We start from the raw sequence: 23504 nt of genomic DNA on the forward strand, positions 1-23504 counted from the left end.
TTAAGCCCAAGATAATATCTTAGCCTAATTACAAGCACTGAGAGTCTACTTTTTGGGTTTGTCCTTCTGTTTTAACATACATGTACTGAGTATTCAACAATTGTTCATCATAAAAACTTCCAAAAGTCATTTCAATTCTTATGTGTTTTATTGTTTTGGGAATTTCTTATGTATTTCTGTTTTTCAACTTTTGTTTTTTCTTTTTTTATTGGAAATTGTCACTGACCACTTTTTTTTACCATAATTAACATAAAATTAATCAATCAAAGTGATTAACTGTAAAAATAATCAGGTTTTTATGAGTTTCATGACCGTTTTACATTGGAAACGTACACAAAATCACAAAATTGTGCCCGGTTTGGGGGTGACATGCAGTTACAAAAATGGGCGTGGCTTCTCAAAAGTACGCGCGGACGTTGCAAATTTGGTCTCAAAAGTTGCGCGAAACTTGAACAAACAAAGTCAAGAAGCCTTCTCGCGTTACAGAATTATAGCGCAAAACGTGGGGGGGCGAAGAACAGGCAGAATGGAAAAAAAAAAAAAAAAAAAAAGATTACTTGGACGCTGCCGCGGTAAAACTCTAGTTTGAAAGTCTCTGTTAAAAAAACGAGGCTTTAGTCTCCACGCCAGTGTGATGCCCGCTTTATACACACTGTTCAGAAGGCATTTTCCGAATTGTTTGACCACTTTGCTTGACAGTAAAGTAGATTTATGATGGATTTGGAGATTGTTAGAAAGCCCACAATATAAAGGATATTGTCCATATAATGGATATTGCCCGAATCAAGGAAGTCATCAACGGAGAGCGTACGAATTCGACAATCTGTGTTACGCTATACGGCCGACATTGAGCAGTACTCACAACTTGTAATTTCTGTCATTCGCATACCGACATTTATTATATATTTCTCTTAGCCTTTCGATGAGCTGCTCTTATCTGCAAATGTCTTTTGTTATTTTTTGCATATTTTTTGGTAGATTGTTCCGTGTATGTCCCCTTGACAACAAACGAAGAAAACAAACCACCAAACCTACTGCTTCAGAGACTCCCAATATGGCTTCCCGGGTAGTGACTCTACAAAGGGAGAGGGTTTACAACTAGCCCCATTTTGTAAGATCATCGTGGGCTTTCTATCAATGAGAGGATTACCTTTTAACTTTAAACTTAAAGTTTTTGTGGTGAAAGCGCTTATTGGCTATCCTACTGAGGCATTAACCATGCAGCTCAAAGCCCGAGATCAGCAAACCAAGTTCAGTTGAAGGAATTTCTCAGCCGCAGAGCTTAGGAAGACAGACCAGGCATTTACACGTACCGAGTTTGCTTAATTTTAAACAATTTTGGAACCAAGCAATCTCAAATCAAGTTTGTAATCAAGCAAATTTGCCGTGTGAATGGAAACTATAGAATCGTGGGAGAGTGATTTGAAACTTAATTACAATTAAGTTTTAAGTCACGGTCTGGAGGTGTTTTTTTTTTTAATCACGTTTCGCCAGAATTAAGCAACGAAACTAGCGTGTGAATGTGATTGACCTCCAATTAAGTTTTGGGGCAGAGCTTACGTGACCCTTCAACGACTTCCGGAGAAAACCCGCGCTACTACCAGGCTTCAAGAGTGATTGACGGGAACTATAGAAAGAAGCCACACCCTCCACTCCTCGCTCTGAAATAACCGCAGAATCCGCAAAGCTTCTTCCTGCCTGTGAACGGACAGTGAATTGAAACTTAATTGCAAACTAGTTTGTAATCAAGTTTATAAGTAAGCAACTTGGTACGTGTGTTAAAGGCTCAGAGCCTTCCACATCTATGGATCCAAGCTTATTGGAATGCCCTCCTTCAATGGATCAAGAATGCAGATTCTTTATATATCACGTTTCATGACTTATATACCTGAAGGCTTGTACCTCTTCCCAGCTACGCCTTCCCAACAATCCTTGACTGGGAATAATGGAATCTAATATATCCCAGCATCATGTCTATTGACTGAACAGTTGAAATTGAGACATTCTAGGCCACGATATCGGCGTTTATTATATACAAGAAGCCATCATCATCATCATGAAGACTAGTAACACTTAATCAGGGCTGTTAATGAATATCCTTTGCATGCACGTCTTGTCCTAGATTCCGCGGGACCATTATACATTATACATGTACATTATACACGTGTACATGGCAAACGTAATTTCCACGATATCCTTGCGTGTCACTTCACGGTTACACCAGGCCCCGGTTATCAATGATAGGACTAAAAAGAAAAGAAACGAGATTAAAGAAATAAATACTTTGTAGTTAAAGGGATGGTAGGATAGTTTTGGTACTGTAAGACAGGAACTCAGATTTTTAACTTTTTGCGAGATACATGTAATTAGAAACCTATTATGTGGAATGTTAAAGAGCCAAAAACGAAGTATGTGGTCCTGGTAAAAGCTTGGTCCAATCTGTTATTAGGACTAATTTCTTCTTAGATATCTCGACCATTTCAAAACCGATTTTCATCATATGGCAAACTTTTATTTGCTGCTGGATTGTTATATACCTGAACAATAAACCATTTGATTATAATAATACCTATGGTCACAACAACGAATACATTTGTAATACTAGTAGTAAGTATAGTAATGATAATGATAATAGTAATCAAGATGATGAAGAAAAAAACAACAACAGTACGATTCAGAATAATGATAAAAATGTGCGTCTTATTTACCCAGGACGAAGCCTCTTCAATTTTGGCTTATATAGTTTTCGACAGGGTCCCTCTGTTATTCATTACATTGCTAGCTAACCGTTGTAACACCCTTTCACTGGGGTCGTGATAGGTAACTAAAGCCAATTGCCCGTCCAAGCATCAGAACTCGGAAGTAGAATCACCCTAAATTCCAGTAACAAAGAATTTAAGGACAAGTTCACCTTCATAAACATAGGGATTGAGAGAATGCAACAATACATGTATTAGTAGAACACTCACTGAAAGTTTGAGGAAAATTGCACAATTGACGCAAAAGTTATGAATTTTTAAAATTTTTGTGTTGGATGAGGAGACTACTACAGCTTGTGAGTCATATGCGTACAACAGTGTATAAAGAAAATGTAAAGAAAATTCAACATATTTTCACTTTTTCACATAATAAAAGAGCACTTGACTTGCCTCTTTCTAAAGGCAGGGGGAATACTATTACCCATAACATTGTCGGTAACGAGTCGGGGGAATGTGTATTTTTTTCAAAAGATGAGATTTTGTGAAATTCTCTTTATATTTTCCTTATATTGTTGTACGCATGTGACATCTAAGTTATTCACACACTGCAGTAGTCTTCTCATCCAGCGGTTACTGCACAAAAACTTCAAAAATTCATAACTTTTGAACGGATTGTCCGATTTTCCTCAAACTTTCAATGATGTGTTCTACTAATATTGCTACATTCTCTCAATCCTTACGTTTATGAAGGTGAAGTTGTCCTTTAAGCTCTTATGGTATTTTACCTCTGCTGTAAGAGGGGCGTCACGTATCTTTTGAGCCAAAATGTGACACTCCCCTTCCCCATTCTCATTCTTTTCTTTTTTCTTTTGTCCAGTGTTATCTATCGAATCCATTCAAGTTATGCTTTAAACAGTATAGGGCTATACTTGTGTAGGTTAGCGTTAAAAGTGAGTGAAAAAAAAAACCCAAACACATGCATAATTTGGACACAGTAAACGAGAATATTTCCCTTCATGTAAGTTCCTGTGTGCCATTTTCGCGCAGATAGAAGTAAAAATTAAATGTCTTGAAACATGTAAAATTTAATAAATTTGTTTAATTGATAGCAAACATGGATGCAATGAAATAAGCACATCAAATAGGAACATGTTAAACCAACAGTTTAATAGTCTATCCCCAAGTAGCTCTCGCTATACCGTAGTATAGCTCCTGCCCCTCCAGTTCATCATCCTGTGTATTGCCCCACCCCCATCCCCCACACACACTATGATACACACATTTTTGACACACACACACACACACACACACACACACACACACACACACACACACACACACACACACACACACACACACACAAGCTCACACACAATTAGGACTGCATTCATTTCATAATCATACTGGTTTACTGCTTCTGTCCAGATGTCCTGCAAAAAGCAGGGGAAATCATGGAAATCATCCCGCTACTCACGGGAGTGCATAGAACAACAGTTTCTATACAAAGCATTGGAGAGAAAGATATATCGAGATAGCGAAAGGGGGAGGGGGAGTTCTGCTCTTTAAACGAAGTAGCAAATGGAAACTACCCTCTGTAATCAAAATAATCAAAGAATCATTGCATTCTATAGCTATCAAGATTATATACGACACTTATCACACGTCACACACACACCTGCGATATCTACAGACGCACACTATTATTATACAAGTACACCATTAACACGCATTTCTCTTAATCGCTCATCATCCCTCCCCCCCCCCCTTCACCTTCCAGTCCTTTCCTCTGAGCATCGACCCTAAATCTATAGCCAATATTTGATCTCAACAATGGTGCGGAAGACATTGCCCTGGTGCAGTGAGCGTTACAGGGGGTATCTCACTGAGCGGCGAACGTTTGCGAACGTAGCGAATTTGGGATTTCGCCAGGGTTCGTAAAGGGTTGCAAAAGGTTCGTTAACAGTCGCAAGAAAGTTCGCAAACGGTTTTTATTGTCGCAAACAGTTTTTTCTTGTCGCAAAGAAATTTTGAACATGTTCAAAATTTTTTTGCGAACCTTTGCGAATTTGTATTTTCGCTAACAGTTGCAAACATTCGCAAAACACTTGTAAGAATTCGCAAACGGTCGTAATACGGTGTCGCTAACATTTTTATTTGATTCGCCACTGCTAGCGAACAAGCAACCATATGGTTCCTATATAAAAGCTTCTGAAACAGACATGGTTCCACTCTAAGAAAGTTCTTGAAGCTCTTGACATCTCCATCATGTAATTGCTGCAAGTCTGTCCTCTGCAACCACTCTCTGACCCAGTCTTTCTTTTCTTCTTCCTTTCTTGTTTTTCTTTATTTTATTTCTCTTATGCTGCACAATAGCTGTCGCAGCAGCCTGACAAAGCAGCTCTACAAGGATAGCAACACCTTCAGCCTCTTCTTGGCAGAAATTTATTTCCATATACTGGAAATCCATCTTGAACGGTTGTCACAAGAGATCTGAATTCAGTGGAAGGTTTTACGTTCGTTTTATGGGTCTGACTTTACATAATCGCCTGGTACTTTTCTAGGTCCAAGAACATTCGCAAAATTGTCGCAAAGGATTTGCAAACAGTTGCTAATATTTGCAAAACTGTCGCTAACATTTGCAAAATTTTCGCTAACATTTGCTAACATTCGCTAATAGTCGCCATCCGTGTTTCGCAAACACTTTCGCAAACGTTCGCTCAAGTGTTGCTAATTGTCGCTAAACATCGCTAAAAGTCGTTAACTGTCGCTATTGGCAGAAGCGAACCTTGATTTTTCGCAAACGTTCGTCAAAAAAGTTGGCGAATCTCAAATTCGCTACGTTCGCAAACGTTCGCAGCTCAGTGAGATACCAGCTTTTGTATGAAACTGCAACTCATTGCCCACATCTTACAGGAAACCCCATTCGATTTGCTTCAGTGGTCAAGGAGAAAAATGAGGAATTTTGTAGAGGATTTCAGGAATCTCTTTCCTCCAAGTTCTGTCTGTTGTATTCACACACAAGATCATCGAAGTGCTAAGCTTGGAAGAATCAAACTCATGACACGCTTTAAAACAATCCACATTTCTCTGTGACCGCTTAACCAAATCGAATAGGGTTTACTGCAAAATAGAGCTAAAATTTTATATTTTAAGACCCTGGAGTAGCATTTAGACAATTTAATCACATTGGGTGTTATCAATGCGATAATCTGATTGTAATTTTGGGGGGACATACTGTATAATATTTATGTTTGGGTTAGTTATGCAGCCTAGATTGCATGAAATTATGTGCAACATTATCAAATTTGCACTGGACAAAGTTTGTACGCTTAAACATGGAAAGTGGGGAGAGGAGTACCATATTTTGGGTTGATGCTTAATAGTATTATTTACTAATAAATGTTTAATAATGTATAATGTAATAATGTATAAATGTTTTCACCTACCTTTTTCATTTTTCAATGTTTGTTGAGGTTCATGTTAGCACAAAATAGTTTACATATGACGGTGCAAGATTTTGGAATGCATTAAGTAATAATATTTAAAAAAATGCCCCGTCACTGGTTGTATTTAAAAGAAAACAGAAGTGGATATTGTTGCAATCGGATAATAATACTAATTTTATGAATTATCATAATTAGTATTTGTCTATGTTCTTATATCACTAAGCCATTGCCTGTTTTGAGCATTTGAATGACTGTATCAAATATATCCTTCCTCATGTTCCTCTCTCCCATTCTTCTTCCTTTTCCCTTTTCTCAACACACATCTCGATTTATTTGTATTATTGCGTTTTAGTATTTTTCGTTCGTACTCGTGTGTCTTAGCTCATGTGCTGTTTTGTTTCTTGTTTATTAGTCTCGTCTCTAGATGCTAGATTTATAAACTTTGTCTAGTTTTATCAATCTCCTAAAGCAATATGAATTCATTAACATATTCATGTTAAATTTGATTTATTAGTTAAGCAATATGAACTGGATTTTGTAACCACAAATTTCTGTTTTTTCTTCTTTTTTTTTTTTGTATGTACGTTGTGCATTGTAACTGGTGGGACCCACAATCTTTTTAGGGGGTTCCTCCCCCATCTTCACCATCCAATTTGTTTTTCACGAAATTGTCTATTTCTGCAATCCCATCGAAACTATAACCTACCCCCTTTTAATGATAATTTATGTTGATGTTTCTTTACTTTAATTCACATTGTGCGTATATGTTATTGATCATGTTGAGATAGAGAAAATGAAATAACCTTGAACTTGAACTTGAACATGAATACACTTTTGGCAAAATTGAATATACCTTAAAGGCATTATTTACCATTTGTAGATAAAACAGGAACCCAGCTTAGTGCTTCAAAATAGTTCTTAAATGCGAGTTAGGGATAGAAACAACCAGTGTTAAAAAGTTAATCAATACAATCAATATTAAGCATTGTTAATTACAATACAAAATGTGAACAATAGTAATAATAAAATCTTATTCCCGACTTATCCGTCTGCAGTTATGGTTTAGTGATGAAAATGGTGATATCTCCTATATTTTAGGCTTTATAGCATTTTTTTTTTAATATATAATTATGGTAGGATGTGTTGTGATACAACTGACCTACACATATTAAGTATCAATCAAATGTGACAACTTGAACATTTTTTTAATCATGCTCCCAATTGTAAACAATAAATTCAACTTTATAGATCGTTTCCTCCTGTGCTAAACTTGAATGCACTATTGTATAGAACGAACATGAATGACGTTTTTGCACTTTTGATTGCTCTGGCGAATTCGAATGCCAAATACATATTGTCCCTTTTTTCTTTTCTTTTTTTTTTTGCTACCCTATAAAAGCGATTATGAATGACTATTTTGTATCTTTGGTTGCAATCTACTATACCGAAATTAAATGATCTTCTTTACTCTTGCATGCACTAAGTGCGAAATTGGACGTAAGAATATCATTAAGTGTGGCATATATCACGGCATGTATACCTCTTACAGCAATTTCATACGTAACAAATGCCTAGCTGGATAAAATATGTTACCAAGACAAAATGTTCACAAAAATTGAGAGAGAAAAATGTCACATTTCTTTGCGTGTAATCACTCACTCCAACATTAAACAACAATGTCAAGACTTCTAACCAAATACATTTGTTGTTGAAGTTGATTATTAGTAGATGAATTTTTCAAGAAACATTGGAACATTATAAACATTAGAATGAGACTACAGTCAGTTCTGTTGAATATTAATACATTTCTATATTAGAGAAGGATTTATTCTGCTTGGATGTATTATTCTCTCATGACATCGATCATTTATTGCATGCAAACTTAAGAATTAAATGTCCACCTGCCGTTCGAAAAACATATAATAAGCAACTCTAAATACATAAGAAAAGCAGGAGACCATCATCATAAGTAAACGCTTAACGATGATATTCACATACCACTGTAGGACATGTATATATTTCCGATATTGATATTATTGATAACAATAATTTGTATACATCGCTTGCAGCTGCTACTTGCTGCATTTATATGAATCTCTTATGTATTATAATTGTACGAAAGCCTTCTGTGTATGTACCGATGCATTCCGTATATATAAATGAAGAAAACAAGGAAAAGTAGAAATTACGCGGTGCGTAATATATGTCCCCGCCGGAAGTACCACTTTGTAGCAAAATGTACAATATAGGTCAAAAATCAAGGTCAAAGTTCAAAGAAGTCAAAGGTCAAAATTCTTTGTAGAAGTTTTGAAGCCCTCACCTAGTGCCATCACATAAAGCAAACGGAATCGAAATCGGGTTAGAAAGGGCGATGGAGTAGCATTTTGTAGCCAATGTACAATATTATAAGTTAAAAATCAAGGTCAAAGGTCAAAGAAGTCAAAGGTCAAAATTCTGTGCACAAGCTTTGAAGCCCTCACCTAGTGCCATCACATTAACCAAACGGAATTGAAATCGGGTTAGAAATGGCGAAGGAGTAGCATTTTGTAGCCAATGTACAATATAGGTCAAAAATCAAGGTCAAAGGTCAAAGAAGTCAATGGTCAAATTTCTGTGTAGAAGATTGGAAGCCCTCACCTAGTGTCATCACATAAAGCAAACGGAATCGAAATCGGGTTAGAAATGGCGAAGGAGTAGCATTTTGTAGCAAAATGTACAATACAGTTCAGAAATCAAGGTCAAAGGTCAAAGACGTCAAAGGTCAAAATTCTGTGTAGAAGTTTTGAAGCCCTCACCTAGTGCCATCACATGAAGCAAACGGAATCGAAATCGGGTTAGAAATGGCGAAGGATTAGCATTTTGTAGCCAATGTACAATATAGGTCAAAAATCAAGGTCAAAGGTCAAAGAAGTCAAAGGTCAAAATTCTGTGTAGAAGTTTTGAAGCCCTCACCTAGTGTCATCACATAAAGCCAACGGAATTGAAATCGGGTTAGAAATGGCGAAGGAGTAGCATTTTGTAGCAAAATGTACAATACAGGTCAGAAATCAAGGTCAAAGGTCAAAGAAGTCAAAGGTCAAAATTCTGTGTAGAAGTTTGAAGCCCTCACCTAGAGCCATCACATAAAGTAAACGGAATCGAAATCGGGGTAGAAATGGCGAAGGAGTAGCATTTTGTACCCAATGTACAATATACGTCAAAAATCAAGGTCAAAGGTCAAAGAAGTCAAAGGTCAAAATTTTGTGAAGAAGTTTGGAAGCTCTCACCTAGTGCCATCACATAAAGCAAACGGAATCGAAATCGGGTTAGAAATGGCGAAGGAGTAGCATTTTGTAGCAAATGTACAATATAAGTCAAAAATCAAGATCAAAGGTCAAAGAAGTCAAAGGTCAATATTCTGTGTAGAAGTTTGGAAGCCCTCACCTAGTGCCATCACATAAAGCAAACGGAATCGAAATCGGGTTAGAAATGGCGAAGGAGTAGCATTTTGTTGCAAAATGTACAATATATGTAGGTCAAAGGTCACAACTGAAATTCTGTGTAGAAGTTTCAAAGCTCCCATGTAGTGCTATCATATAAAGCAAACAGAATCAAAATTGGCTCATAAATGACAGAGAAGTAGCAAATTGAACATTTTGATCACACACGGACGCACACACAGACGGACGGACGGACGCACAGACACACACACGTACGGAGCCCGTTTCATAGTGCCCTGCTCGAACTCGTTCGGCGGGGACAAAAACTAATATTCAAAAATGGAAAATTTGGGAAATGAATTGGAATGAACTGAATTAGACCGTCTCTTCTCCCCGCAGCCTAAACAGCATGTCTGTGTCCCTGGATGATTGTTACTTGTTTCGTTTTTGCTTCTGTTTCTGCTCTGTTTTTTACGTCGTGTAGGCCAATGCAGGATATAAGTTTAATACTTTTGTAATAAATAATAAAATACCTGGTGGAACGCAGCTGAGTATAATATATTCTGCTCTTTCATTCTTCTCTATAATGTTACGATAGGTATTGTACTTATGATGAATGTATACACGGTACAAACCTCACACTCTACACACACACACACACACACACACACACACACACACACACATACGCTAAACATGTGTGTAAGTTACAGGCTGGGGGAGAGAGGGGGCAGATTGGAATACACTGTACTACAGAAAGAGAAATAATAGAAATATTGAGATCGGTTTGATAGCATACGGAAATAAATGTAATTCATATCGCAGCTTTGTTCGCATAGAGGATGCCGCTTGAATGCCTGCCTGAGTGGCGTTGCGTGCGTACACGAGAATAAGGTCGGACAATTGAGAAGAAAACAAATTTGTCAATGTTTTGAAAGCCATGTTTTGGAACAAAAATGAACTCGGGAGAACAGGAGAAATAGGGTGATGTAGTTCACGCCACTACATAAAGCGGTCACGGCAAGGTTAGCACGCTCTAATTACCATGCGATTTTCCCCCTCATTTCACCCCCCGCTCTCATTTATTCTTTCTTCAATATTTGACATGCATAATAAATTTTGTTACGCCTTTATCCTGTATGCTTCCAGTAATTTCTCTGTCTTTAAAATTTGATAGATACTTTGACGGACAGAAAGTGGGGAAAATAACAATTTACAACAATTACAGTGGGCACGGCATAAATATAACTAATAAATATCAAGTTGATGCAATTTAAAAAGAAAGAAAAGAAGAGAAAAGAAAAATATGACATCATCGATTTCCTTCAAGCAAAAATCGTTTTCATGCCGGGTAGTCGTGTGTGACCTGTGCATAAGTTTTATCAATAGCAATATACATAGCCGACAAAGATAAAGCGAATAACTTCATGAAAATATATCGACTACTTCAGCATCGGTAAACCAGGTTAGGCTAACTATGGTATTGATGAGTCATTAGAAATAGGCATTTTTATGGTAATAATGATAATAATAATAGTAATCATCATCATCAATATTATATAAACTTTTATCATGTAAGTGTCGTGATTTGTCTTTTGCCGAGTTAAGACCAATTTCACATTGTCTTTTAGCACACATGTCTTGGGAGGAAGATGGTTCGACTTCCCACATGTCTCAATGTCATAATCTCACGATTCTGATTATGTAAGCCGTTACTTGCGAGTTCTGACATTCTTTGCATATAGCATGATATGTAAGACACATTATATAATTTGTATTACAGCAAGTTAATTTAATAATAACTGAGATGCTAACAACACAAGCTTGCATCATGTGCACTACTAACATTCACATTTTCCAGCAATTTACAAGTTAATTAGTAAAACTTGGCCAAGTATGGATGAAAATGAATGAAGTTGTTCTTGGTATAGATAAAACAATTTTACGATATCTTGGAGTGAAAAAAAAATGTTGATCCATCAAAATAAAAAATGTTTCCACCAAACGTGTTTTACATTTATTCTGTGCATGGGTGTAATGATAAGTAGATATTTTCCATACAATCAGAACACTGATGTTGTCTGCAACAATACTAAGAGTTTTCATATTGTATACCGCGGTAGGTATATCATTTGTGTATTTTCCAACAGATGTCTTTCTTCGATTCTTTAAATGTCCTGTTTTAATCACTGTATACAACTCTGTGCAAATATAAAAGATGAGTTTATGTGATCTCCGTTAGTTTTAAATGCTATCTGTGTCTCTATTTGGTAATTCCATAATGTATCATTCATAAATGGTTATTTTGAATTTTTCAGTTTTTTTTCTTTTGTTACGACATCTAGACCTTCGATCTCTTGCACAGTCATTTGTTATTTTATTTGCAGTCTACTTCATTGTTCAGGTTTCAGGTTTCAGGTTTATTTAACACTTCCATAAAAACAAATCAACATATGACAGAAAAAAACATTCAGCATTACAATCAATTAGACTACACAAAAGCATTTTCATTACAACAACATTCATATGAAGTATAACAATACAAAATGATTGGATAGTGTTAGGAGACAAGCAGAAAGGCACAGCCTTATATATAAGCCTGTCTCCAGAAAAAAATATACACATATATTATAATAAATCATATCATGGAAATATTTTTGATAAATATAAAACATCTCAAATTCAGCAAGTTGAAACATGGCTGTACACACCTATCAGACACACACGCACACACACACACACACACACACACACATACGCACGCCTACACACAAACGGCCTAACAATCAAAAAATTCAATGTATTGATTTAGAAGGTATAACTTGTATCTCCTTTGGAATAATCGTAATGATGTGCTGCTTCGAATATCAGGAGGACTTCCGTTCCATATTTTAGGTCCATTGACAAATATCGATTTTTGAGATGGCAAGGTTCTGGCAAAAGGAACACTATATACGTTAACATTTCTCATATTATATCTACAATTAGTATATAACTTAAAATAATCTAATAAACTTTTAGGAATCATATTGTTAAAACACAAATACATAAATATTGCACACTGATAAATATAGATATCTTGAAACCTCAAAAGTTTCAATTGGTAAAATATTGGAGTAGTATGGGCATAATAATCACTGTGATTTATCGAACGAATAAGTTTCTTTTGAAGCAATAATATTCTATTCACATTTGACATACTGGAATTGGCCCAAATTATCGAACAGTAATTCAAATGCGGGAGAGTTAAGGTATTATGCAATGTAATCAAAATATTTTTAGGTAAAAATTTCAATCTGGTAAAAACTCCAACATTTTTGGCTAATTTGTTGCAGATGACTCGAGTGTGCTCATTCCACTTCAACTTATTATCAATTATGACACCAATTGAATTAACCTGCTTTATCATTACATCTTTAAATTTAATCTGTATATCACATACATTAATCTTTCTATTGGTAAACATTATATAATTTGTTTTATTTACATTTATCATAAGCCTATTACAATCAAACCAATCAACAAGTTTACTAAATTCCTTATTGAAATTACTTTGAAGTACATGATGATCATTGTCGGACATAAACACACTCGTGTCATCCGCAAATAATATCATTTGTAATTTATCAGAAACATTGACTATATCATTAATGTAGAGCAAAAAAAAAGGAGTGGGCCCAAAATAGATCCCTGGGGCACACCGCATCTTACTGACATCATTTTTGATTCTACAGCTTCAGAAATCTCAAACTGCTTACGATTACTTAAATAACTTACAAACCATTTCAATACTACTCCACGAATTCCATAGTTCGATTTTAAATGTTGACACAGTGTATTATGTTAACATGCAATTTACAGCATCTGGGCTATGATAGTCATGCCTTGAGTAAACCTTTCAATCCTTTCAATTATTATCAATGCAAGCTTGATGCGTCACTCCGTCGCGAGGTGGCGACATTAAATTTTCATTATTTGACATCACTACACAGACCCCTGCTCCAGTGGCAGACCTGTGCGTTTGTTCCGCAGCAAATTGAAACAAGTGAATTTCTGAAAATGAAACACCAATTTCAGTTGAATTTCCAATACAGATGAGCTTCTACTCTAACGGAATTTCTGCTTCAATAGAAGCAATCTGTGATATTCATACGTCAACGACTGATGTTGCCATACTTCAGTATGCAAACAATAACAAAAAAAAAAATAGGAATCACACAGACCATTTTATGTCGACATTAAGTCTTGGCTTAGACACGATGGGCATGTTGAGGTCAGTCAATAAATGTATAGGCTTATTGGAATCTAAGATACCTGACTGGAGCTGGGTCCCAATCCTCTTCTAAACAGCCATCTCCTTTTCCCTTCCTATTCCTCCTCATGCAGGGGCGGATCCAGTGTGCCATAAGGGTGCACCATTACAACAATTAAAGAGGGACGTACGCACCCCTCCCCCATTTTTTCTTTTTATTTTGCGAACCCCCCCCCCCCCCACCCCCCCCCCATCCGCCACTGCACTGCTCATGTGATTGTTCATACTTCTTCTTTTCATCGTTTCGTACCTTCTTTGTGATTCTTCTCTTCTTCTTCTTCTTCTCCTTCTTCTCCTCCTCCTCCTCTTTCTTCCTCCTCTGAATTTCACCCTTATAATAGGAGGCCTATTCAGCGGTGCTATACCCCCCAAGGCAATTATAGTTATAGCTTCCCGAGTACAGTATAACCACAGGTCGATAAAGAAACGAATAAACAAATCTGCGGCTGAGGATGAGACTAACATAAAGGACCCTTGAAATGTGGTCCCCGGATGCGTGATACGGAATACAGTGTACGTATACGTGCACAGTAGACGTACACTGTACAGCGGCAACTTGTGTGAATGCCTGTGTAATCAAGAGTGCAGAAAAAAAAAAAGAGGTAAAAATAGTCGTGATGTTCCTCAACCGTCTTTCAATCCGTAAGTATTGTTAAGATCAGAGAGACGCATGTGTGATTCTACAATGTACTATCTTATTGATCAGTCAATTAATGGTCTCCGACTTGTACTCATGACATTCTAGAATCGTGTCTCTTCTAGTCGCTGCTCCGATTTACGCCATACGCTGCGTATTCGCGGGCGGCTGGAGTCGGGGACGGGTAGGGGACACCTCTGGCGAAGTCCAGCACCACGCACCAGCTGCTTTCTCTCTCTCGAAGGGAGGCCGCGCATCAGCTCAGTGACATGATATGAAATTAGCATTCTTTTTACTCTTTCGGCATGCTAAATTTCATGGATAGCAGTCGTCTTTGGTTGTCGAATCCTGGTTCGGACTGACAAAAAAATGTGACAATTTGGTCAGCCCACGTAATGTACATTCACCACTATTGGCACTATGCCACTAAGTCTAGAAATGGTATGAAACACAGTGTTCAATAGAATTTAGGTCCTAATAAGGGCTGTTACTATCTTTTCTATTCAGTTAAAGCCATTCAGTTGCAAAACAACAAATTTCCAATGAGCATTTATTATTTGACCTTCATATGTTAGTATATAGATGTCAGTCCAGCATAACGTACGTTTACACACAAAATTTCATTTTGACATAGATTCTAAAATTGCTTGTTTGAAGCATTTTTGGGGGCAAAGTTATCTCTCATTAAAGTGTTCTCAAAGATCATATTGTATTAGGGGTAATGCACATTAAAAACAGAAAATAACCCGACATCCCTGAAATGGTCCATTTTACCTTGGAAATGCCCATCTCTAAGCTCTAAATAATTTAGCCACCTTCAGCCCCTGACTTCACTGGCACTCATATCACACTTTGCGCATGAGCAAAAAAAAAAAAAAGAAAGAAAAAAAGTCATTTGCCACATGAGGCATGCAGGTTTGTAAATTCACTTAGATAACTAAAGCATCAGTGAATTGATGTAATGATTATTCATGTAATCCTTGTAAATGGTGCTTGTCAACACATCCACCTGACAGCAACAAAGTGTTCGTTAAAACTTGGTTGAATACTTTGCAATATTGATGGGGAAAAAATTGTTAATACATTCAGTGCAAAGCAATGAATAGATGCTTCTCACTAGCCACATTTTTTGTGAGAACATATTTCATAAATTGTTAGTTGGACAAGCCTACAAGTTATGTCGCTTTGAAAATGAGTGAAATACCTAACCAACTGAGAATTAGGAAAGGTCGTCTTCCGAAATGCACATGAGTTTTAATTGCAAAATGATTGATTTACCCCCTCAACTCTCAGTGTTGTGATTAACTTTGATGACCCATTTGGCCTGCCATAGACCATACTGATTGTACACAAATGCTCTATGCTGAAGTTAGCAACTGTCAGTACTTGCCCTATATGCCCTTGAAACCAGGATTACCCCCAAGTCTTGTTTGAATTTCAGTAGGCATACGGTTGCTGACACCGTTGCAGCGTAATATCCTGTGTGCCAATTCTCTTGGAGAGCTGACTGGACTGCACATCAGACACCGGCACTACAGCAATGGCACAGGGAATTTCAGGATCGAAAAAGATAAAGGTATTACCCCATTGACTCCCAATGACCACATTTCTGTTGTTTCGAGCTGTTACTTGTGCTATTCATTGGTTATTCAAGCATTTTATGCAGTAAAATTAAAAAACTGCTTCACTGTCACTTCAACACACATGTAAATTGTTTGCAATTCTTTTCTTTAGATACTGGTACAAAAGTTTTCAAAAGCCTTTTAATTCCTAAGTTTGTAATTCATCCATCAATTTGTGACACATCTATTTAAGAGATAAGTAGTAATAGTTCTCATTTAAAGTGACAGATTTGAAATGTTTTCTGATTATTTGGAGATTTTACAGCATTAACAAGTTTTATTCACTCTTTGTGCAACATACGATATGCCGTGAAATTCAGAAGTGCCACTTTAATAGTTTCAATGATTTCTGAAGCAAAATTCCCTCAGGACTCTATAAGACAAGCTGAAAACGACAAGAGTCCTTTAAAAAAAAAAAAAAAAAAAGGTAAAGGAGACATTTCCATATGAAGTTTGATACTGAAAATGTAGATTTCTTAGTGTCGTGAAGTGGGTCGACTTCACGGGGTATATGGACGGTTGAGGTCCACGGGGTTCACACCAATGAGGATGTCGGGAGACTTCAGTTAAAGGAACTCGGGCCTTTAATGTTTCTAAATGACTCAGAGAATCAAAACAAAAAATCCAAAAGAAAAAACCCCTGAATCCAACACAGGAATCTCTGTTGTGTTACGAGTTCCCGCTTTTCGGAATACGTCGTACAAACCCGGATTTTCTCCAAAATCGGGATGATTGTCCAAAACTTTGACTTTTCCTCCGACGCAAAACGTGTTCTCTTCCTCTGGCCGTTCTTAGAGCGAAATGAAACTCACGCGGTCTCTCCGAGCTGACCAGAGGAAGATATCTGACCCAATCACTCTTTTCTTCCAAATTATTATTCTTACTCTAAAATAATCTTGGTTTTCCACAAAGCGAAATAAACATGAATATACTTTTCGAAAATCACAATACCAGAAACTACTTATATCTGAAATTATCATAGCCGATGTTTTTATTCTATAACTTTCTCCAGGAAAGTTACTTGCTTGCTCGCGGATGACCACATGATGTCATCGCAAGTCAAGCGGTTTTCTACGAAATACACCCCGATTAAAGCTATTCTCCGGCTTTTTGAAGCAAAACAGCAATACGAATGATTTAAACTGATAGTCAAACCCCTTTTTAATCCCGTTTATGCGCTGTAGGGAAGTGTTCTATTTCAAGCATCTTAATCATCCATAATGGTTACCATATCATCGAATTTATTTGCACAAACTAAAATATTAATCTCGTCAATTTTCCATTTTCCGACATCTTCCCCGCTTATGGTTGTTTACGCCCTCGTAAACAACTCATAATGACCGACTTTTGAATGTTAACGCCCGCGTGTTAACTAACTTGGGAGGCCCGTTATCACGGATCGTGGCAACCTAGCTGGGTTTGGATGCACCCCTTTGTTGCTTCTTGTGGACCTCCGTGGTTCTTCATCAGCGGCAACTGGTGTGTCATCTATCTCTGGCACACGGTGGACAATGCGAAGTTCGTCGAGCTCTGAGTCGCTGGATTCATTTCCTGACTCCACCTGGTATCCGAACTCTGTGTGGTCCTGGACTTCCTCGTGTTCTTCGTCGTGTTCAAATCCTGCTTCGACGCTTTCACGGGGATCTACCGTCAGAAGTCGCCGGTTCACCCATTTAGTTTCTCCCCCGCGTGCAGGCCGTATCTCGTACACGTCCTCCTCCTTGTTCTTGCCCACCACTACGTACGGAGAGTGGAAGAACTTATCAGCGAGCTTATGTCGTCCCTTGAAATCGAATCGACGCAGCAAGACTCTCTGGCCGATAGGTATCGTCGGGGTCGACGTCCTTGACTGATGGCGCCTCTCCTCTTCTTCAGCTACTTTCCGAAGACGGTTCGACACGACGACGTGTGCCCTCTTCAGTAACTCGGCTTGGGTCTGGGAGTAATCTTCGCTCCAGTCTCTGTCCGTGTTTAAGATCAGTTGATCCAGGGGAAGGACTGCCTCCCTTCCAAACATCAAGAGGTAGGGAGTGACTCCCGTTACTCGATGGGGCGTGGTATTATACATGAAGACAACATGGGTTACCATTTCAGGCCATCGCCTCCTATCCCTTGGGTCTAGAGACCTTAACAGGGAGCAAAGTGTCTGGTTGAAGCGCTCAACCTGTCCATTCCCGGACGGATGGTACGGTGTTGTCCTAGATTTCTTCACCCCGTACAGCTGGCAGATCTCTTTAACCAGCGCACTCTCAAAATTCCTCCCTTGATCCGAGTGGATCCTAAGGGGAACTCCGTAGCGGGCAAACCAGTGTTCTCGAAGGGCAGCGGCCACCACCTTCGCGGTCTGGTTCCTGCAAGGCACCGCAATCGAGAACTTGCTGTATACATCAGTAAGAACTAGGAGATCCTCGTAGCCTCCCTTCCCAGGATCGATCTTCAGGAAGTCGATTGCGAGGACCTCCAAGGGCTGGAATGCGAGGAGATGCCTCAAAGGGGGTCGCACCGTTGGCGTGGGCGTTTTCGAGGTCACACAACGAAAACACCCCTTCACATGCTCCTTCGCCTGGTGGTGCATGCCTGGCCAAAAACATCGCTTTTGAAGGAGGCTGGTCGTTCTTCCAACTCCCTGATGACCCCACTTGTCATGGGCCTCCTCAAGCATCATCTTCTGCAGCTGCGACGGAACCAGCAGCTGCCGCTCTTTTCCTGAGATGGTGTCTGTGACTTCTCGGTACAGGACCCCCTTGTGTAGAGTTATCCGCGGCCACTCCCTCAGCCAACTCTTCAGTCCTGGGATATCCTTCCTGTAGTCACCTCCGGGTTGCCATGCATTCTGAAACATCTCCTTCACCTCTCTCAATGCAGAATCTGCCTGTTGGGCATCCACCAACTCTGCATGAGTGAAGGACGGCAGTACGCTTGGCCAGATTCCTTGGCATGTGGGAGCTGACGTGACCCCATTCCTCACACCCACCTCTCGCCCCACAGCAAGGCACCCACCTACTTCTCGTATGGCCACTTTGACGTCTTCCGTTGTCATGTCCTTGGTCACTAGTTCCTGTTCAACTTTGGCTCTGTTGTCCTCTGGCCGCCTACTCAGAGCGTCTGCACACTTGTTGTTCCTACCAGGACGATATTTGATCTCTAAATTATATGGAGCAAGTTGGGAGACCCACCTCATCTCTGTTGCCCCAAGTTTCGCCGTTTTCAGGTGAGCTAGCGGGTTATGATCGGTGTAAACAGTACACTGGGATCCAAGTATGTACGGACCAAATTTCTCTGTCACCGCCCACTTGAGCCCTAGCAACTCAACCTTGAAACTAGACAGATCCGGGTAATTCTTCTCTGCCCCACGCAGGGTGCGGCTTGCATACGCAATAGGGTGCAACTTTCCGTCCTCATCAGCCTGGAGAAGGCATGCCCCTAGACCGCCATAGGACGCATCCACCTCTATGACAAAGGGGCGATCGAACTGTGGATAGGCTAAAACAGGCGTCTGAGTGAGGGCAGTCTTCAATGTGTCAAAAGCCTCTTGTTGCTGCACACCCCACTGGAACTTCTTCCCCGCTGCACCCGTCTTACCTCCGGCAACCTTATGCAGCGGTGCAGCCATATGAGAAAACCGCGGCACAAAGCGCCGGTAGTAGGACGCAAGACCAAGAAAGGAGGACACCTCCCCCGAAGTCTGTGGAATTGGCCATGTCCTAATTCTCTCCACCTTCTCCTCGTCAACTGATACACCCTTCGCAGAAACAACGTGCCCTAGGTAGTTAACTCTGTCCTTGAAAAACTGGCACTTCTTGCCCTTCACCTTCAATCCATGATCTCTCAGGCGTTGAAGGACACTGTTCAGCCGTTCAAGGTGCTCCTCGAAAGTGGACGAAAACACCAGAATGTCGTCCAGGTAGAGGATAATCTGAGAGAGGTTGAGATCCCCCAGAATAAACTCCATGGTCCGCTGGAAGGTGCTTGGACTGTTGGTCAAACCTTGTGGCATTCTGGTAAACTCGAACAGTCCCCAGGGCACCCTGAAGGCCGTCTTCTCCACGGAGCCAGCATCCATCTTTACCTGGAAATATCCGTGTGACAGGTCTAGTGAAGAGAAAAACCGAGCACCCCCCATTGCCTCCAGAGTCTCCTCAATCCTGGGAAGTGGGAAGGAGTCCTTGATGGTCCGGTCATTGAGCTGCCGGTAGTCCACACACAGCCTCAATGAGCCATCTTTCTTTTTCACGAGAACGATGGGGCTGGCGAAGGAACTCTTAGAGTGCTGGATTATGCCTTGATCCAGCATTTCTTGCAGCATTCGCTTAACCTCCGGCATCAGATGGGGTGGAATTCTTCGATATGGAAGGCGGATGGGAGGCCCTTCCGTGAGGTCAATCATGTGCGGAATGACGTCGCATTCTCCTACATCAAAACTCCCGGTAGAAAACACCGACTTGTGCTTCTGAAGCAGTGCTTCTGCAGCCTCCCTCTCTGCCACACCCAATCCCTCTAGCATCACCCCAGTTGGAAGTAAATTTTCATCTTTACTTCCTTCCTGAGGGAGATCCTCTGAGGATACCTGGGTCTTCTCCTCTTGGTACACTAGAGAGTCTACCGTGTCTGTAATGACCTCCTCCACAGACACTACAATCCTTTGGCTTCCCTTCAAGGACAACATCACTTCTTCCCTGGGATGGACTGCAATTGCCTTTGCTACAGGTGTTTCAGGGCGGATAACCTGTAACAGCTCTGTTCTGTTCGCCACATACAGGTTGAGCTTCCCTCCCGCTGTATTGTGACAGCCATCATAGGCTGCCACTGCCTGGTCTCCCTCTGTACAGATGGGAACTGCCGTCACCAGTAAGGTCTCATCCATAGGTGTCGTGCGGCAGGCGATGCGACGAACCGTAAATGGTGGGATCACTTCCTCCTGCTCCGGCATGACTGGGATTGGCCGCCTAGTTTCCTCGTTCCCCTCCCAATCCCCTCCCTGTAGAGTACTGAAGACCAGGCCCAGCTCTCCTCCTGCTTGATCACCCAGCGGGAGAAGTTGCTCGCGAAGTGGGCGCAGGATGTTACATCCCAGAAGTATCGGGAACTCTTCCTGCCTGGTATTCTTCACTGCCTGCTGGTCATCCACCACCAAGAAAGCTGCTTGAATAGTGGCTGACCCTAAGCTCAGTGGAGCTTCTATGCAACCCTTAATAGGAAGCTCCAATCCGCTCGCCCCAACCACACTGAGAAAGGTTCCCACCTCTCCCACTTCCCCAAGGTTATTGCGGAGCTTCCCTTCATATACAGAGGCCGGGATGAGGGAGGTTTCTGCACCAGTGTCCAAGACGCAACCCATCTCCAGTCCTGCCAACTTGATGATCGCTGTCGGACTTTTCGAGAGCAACCTGCTCCTCCAGCTTCCAACGGCATCCCCGTGCACTGCACCGCTGGCGCTCCGTACCTGTGCACCAGGTACTCCTTGCAGCCCTGCTGGTGCCCCGGTGCTCTCTGGTTGAGGACTGGGTTGTGAGGAGGGTGCCGGTAGTCCAAGGTTTTGAGGACAGTCCCTTTTGAGATGACCCTCTTCTTTGCACTTGAAGCAACGGCGTTCCTTATGACACGAAGGGGCCAGGTGACCCTTTTCCCCACAGTTGAAGCAGGTCATTTCCTTAGGGCCCCGCCTTCCGTCTTTAGTCGACTGCTGACCCGTGAGCCCCTGTAAACAGCTGCGAAGTGCTGCAAACTCTTTTCGAAGCTCGCTCACCTCCGACCGCAGCCCCTGAACTTCTTTTTCTCCAGCCTGTAGAGCATGGACGGAGCCCTGTGCCTCGCTCACCTCATTTACCCCTGTTCTGCTGCGGCGTGGAGCATGCTCCTGGTCCTGAAAGAACTGGAGGACTTCTTCCCTCATGTCCAAAAAGCTCTTGGACTTGTGAGCCATCTCAATCCTCCTAAGTTCCCTTTGAACCCATTTCTCTCTTGCGCCACGCACAAAGCGGTCTTTCAGGGTCTGGTCCCGCAGTCGCCTCAAAGCCTCCTTGTCTTCTGGGTTACTGGCTGCATCTTCCATGGATGTATACAGTCGAAGAAGAGCTCGACTATAATCTGCCAGCGTCTCCCCTTCTGCTTGCATCCGGCTATGCAGGTTGGCACTCAACAGTGGCACTGACGGGGTAGTTCCAAACAGCGAACGGAGTACCTCGATTATTTGATCACAGTCCTCCCTGACTGACTCATCCCTGCAAAGGAGCTCATCCCTTGCTGGCCCAGCTAGGTGCTCCATGAGTGCCGTTGCTTTGGCACTCCCTGTTAACTTATAACGACGGGCATAACAATTAAAATCTTCCACCCACTCACCTACACTTGGATCTCCCGGCCCACGAGGTGTCCCCTTAAATTTGCTCAATTTAACAGCAGGCGGTGCATGCTGTACACCTAGGCCTTGTAGTGTGGTGGTCAGCGCCCTCAGCATGTCAGCCATCGCTGCCGTTCCCTGATCGTCTGTTGCCATATTTAACACCTTCTACACAAGATAAAATATAACAACACAACAAAAAAAACACACTTTATGTATACAATACGCTTTAGAATATGTAAAACTTCCTTTTACACTTCCAAGGCTAACTCGTTGGATATACTCCGTCCAACATTAAACCACCTTTGTTCTACTCTTGAACAATGTTCTCTATTAGCTCCCTCCGGAACTCTCCTTGCTACGATGCTCCTGTAGCCTCTTGTGATTCACTCTCAGACAGGAACTTGCACTCCTCGCAGTCCAGTCTCGGCCCTGGCGAAGTCCTTCCAGCCCTCGATGACCTTGGAGTTCAGGGGTTTCAGGATGCCCGATGGTGTCCGTCCGACTGAAGAATCATCCCACCGCTGCCACCAGAAATTCTGTCGTGAAGTGGGTCGACTTCACGGGGTATATGGACGGTTGAGGTCCACGGGGTTCACACCAATGAGGATGTCGGGAGACTTCAGTTAAAGGAACTCGGGCCTTTAATGTTTCTAAATGACTCAGAGAATCAAAACAAAAAATCCAAAAGAAAAAACCCCTGAATCCAACACAGGAATCTCTGTTGTGTTACGAGTTCCCGCTTTTCGGAATACGTCGTACAAACCCGGATTTTCTCCAAAATCGGGATGATTGTCCAAAACTTTGACTTTTCCTCCGACGCAAAACGTGTTCTCTTCCTCTGGCCGTTCTTAGAGCGAAATGAAACTCACGCGGTCTCTCCGAGCTGACCAGAGGAAGATATCTGACCCAATCACTCTTTTCTTCCAAATTATTATTCTTACTCTAAAATAATCTTGGTTTTCCACAAAGCGAAATAAACATGAATATACTTTTCGAAAATCACAATACCAGAAACTACTTATATCTGAA

The sequence above is a fragment of the Diadema setosum genome, chromosome 8 (assembly GCF_964275005.1).
Source record: "Diadema setosum chromosome 8, eeDiaSeto1, whole genome shotgun sequence".
NCBI lineage: Eukaryota > Metazoa > Echinodermata > Echinoidea > Diadematoida > Diadematidae > Diadema > Diadema setosum.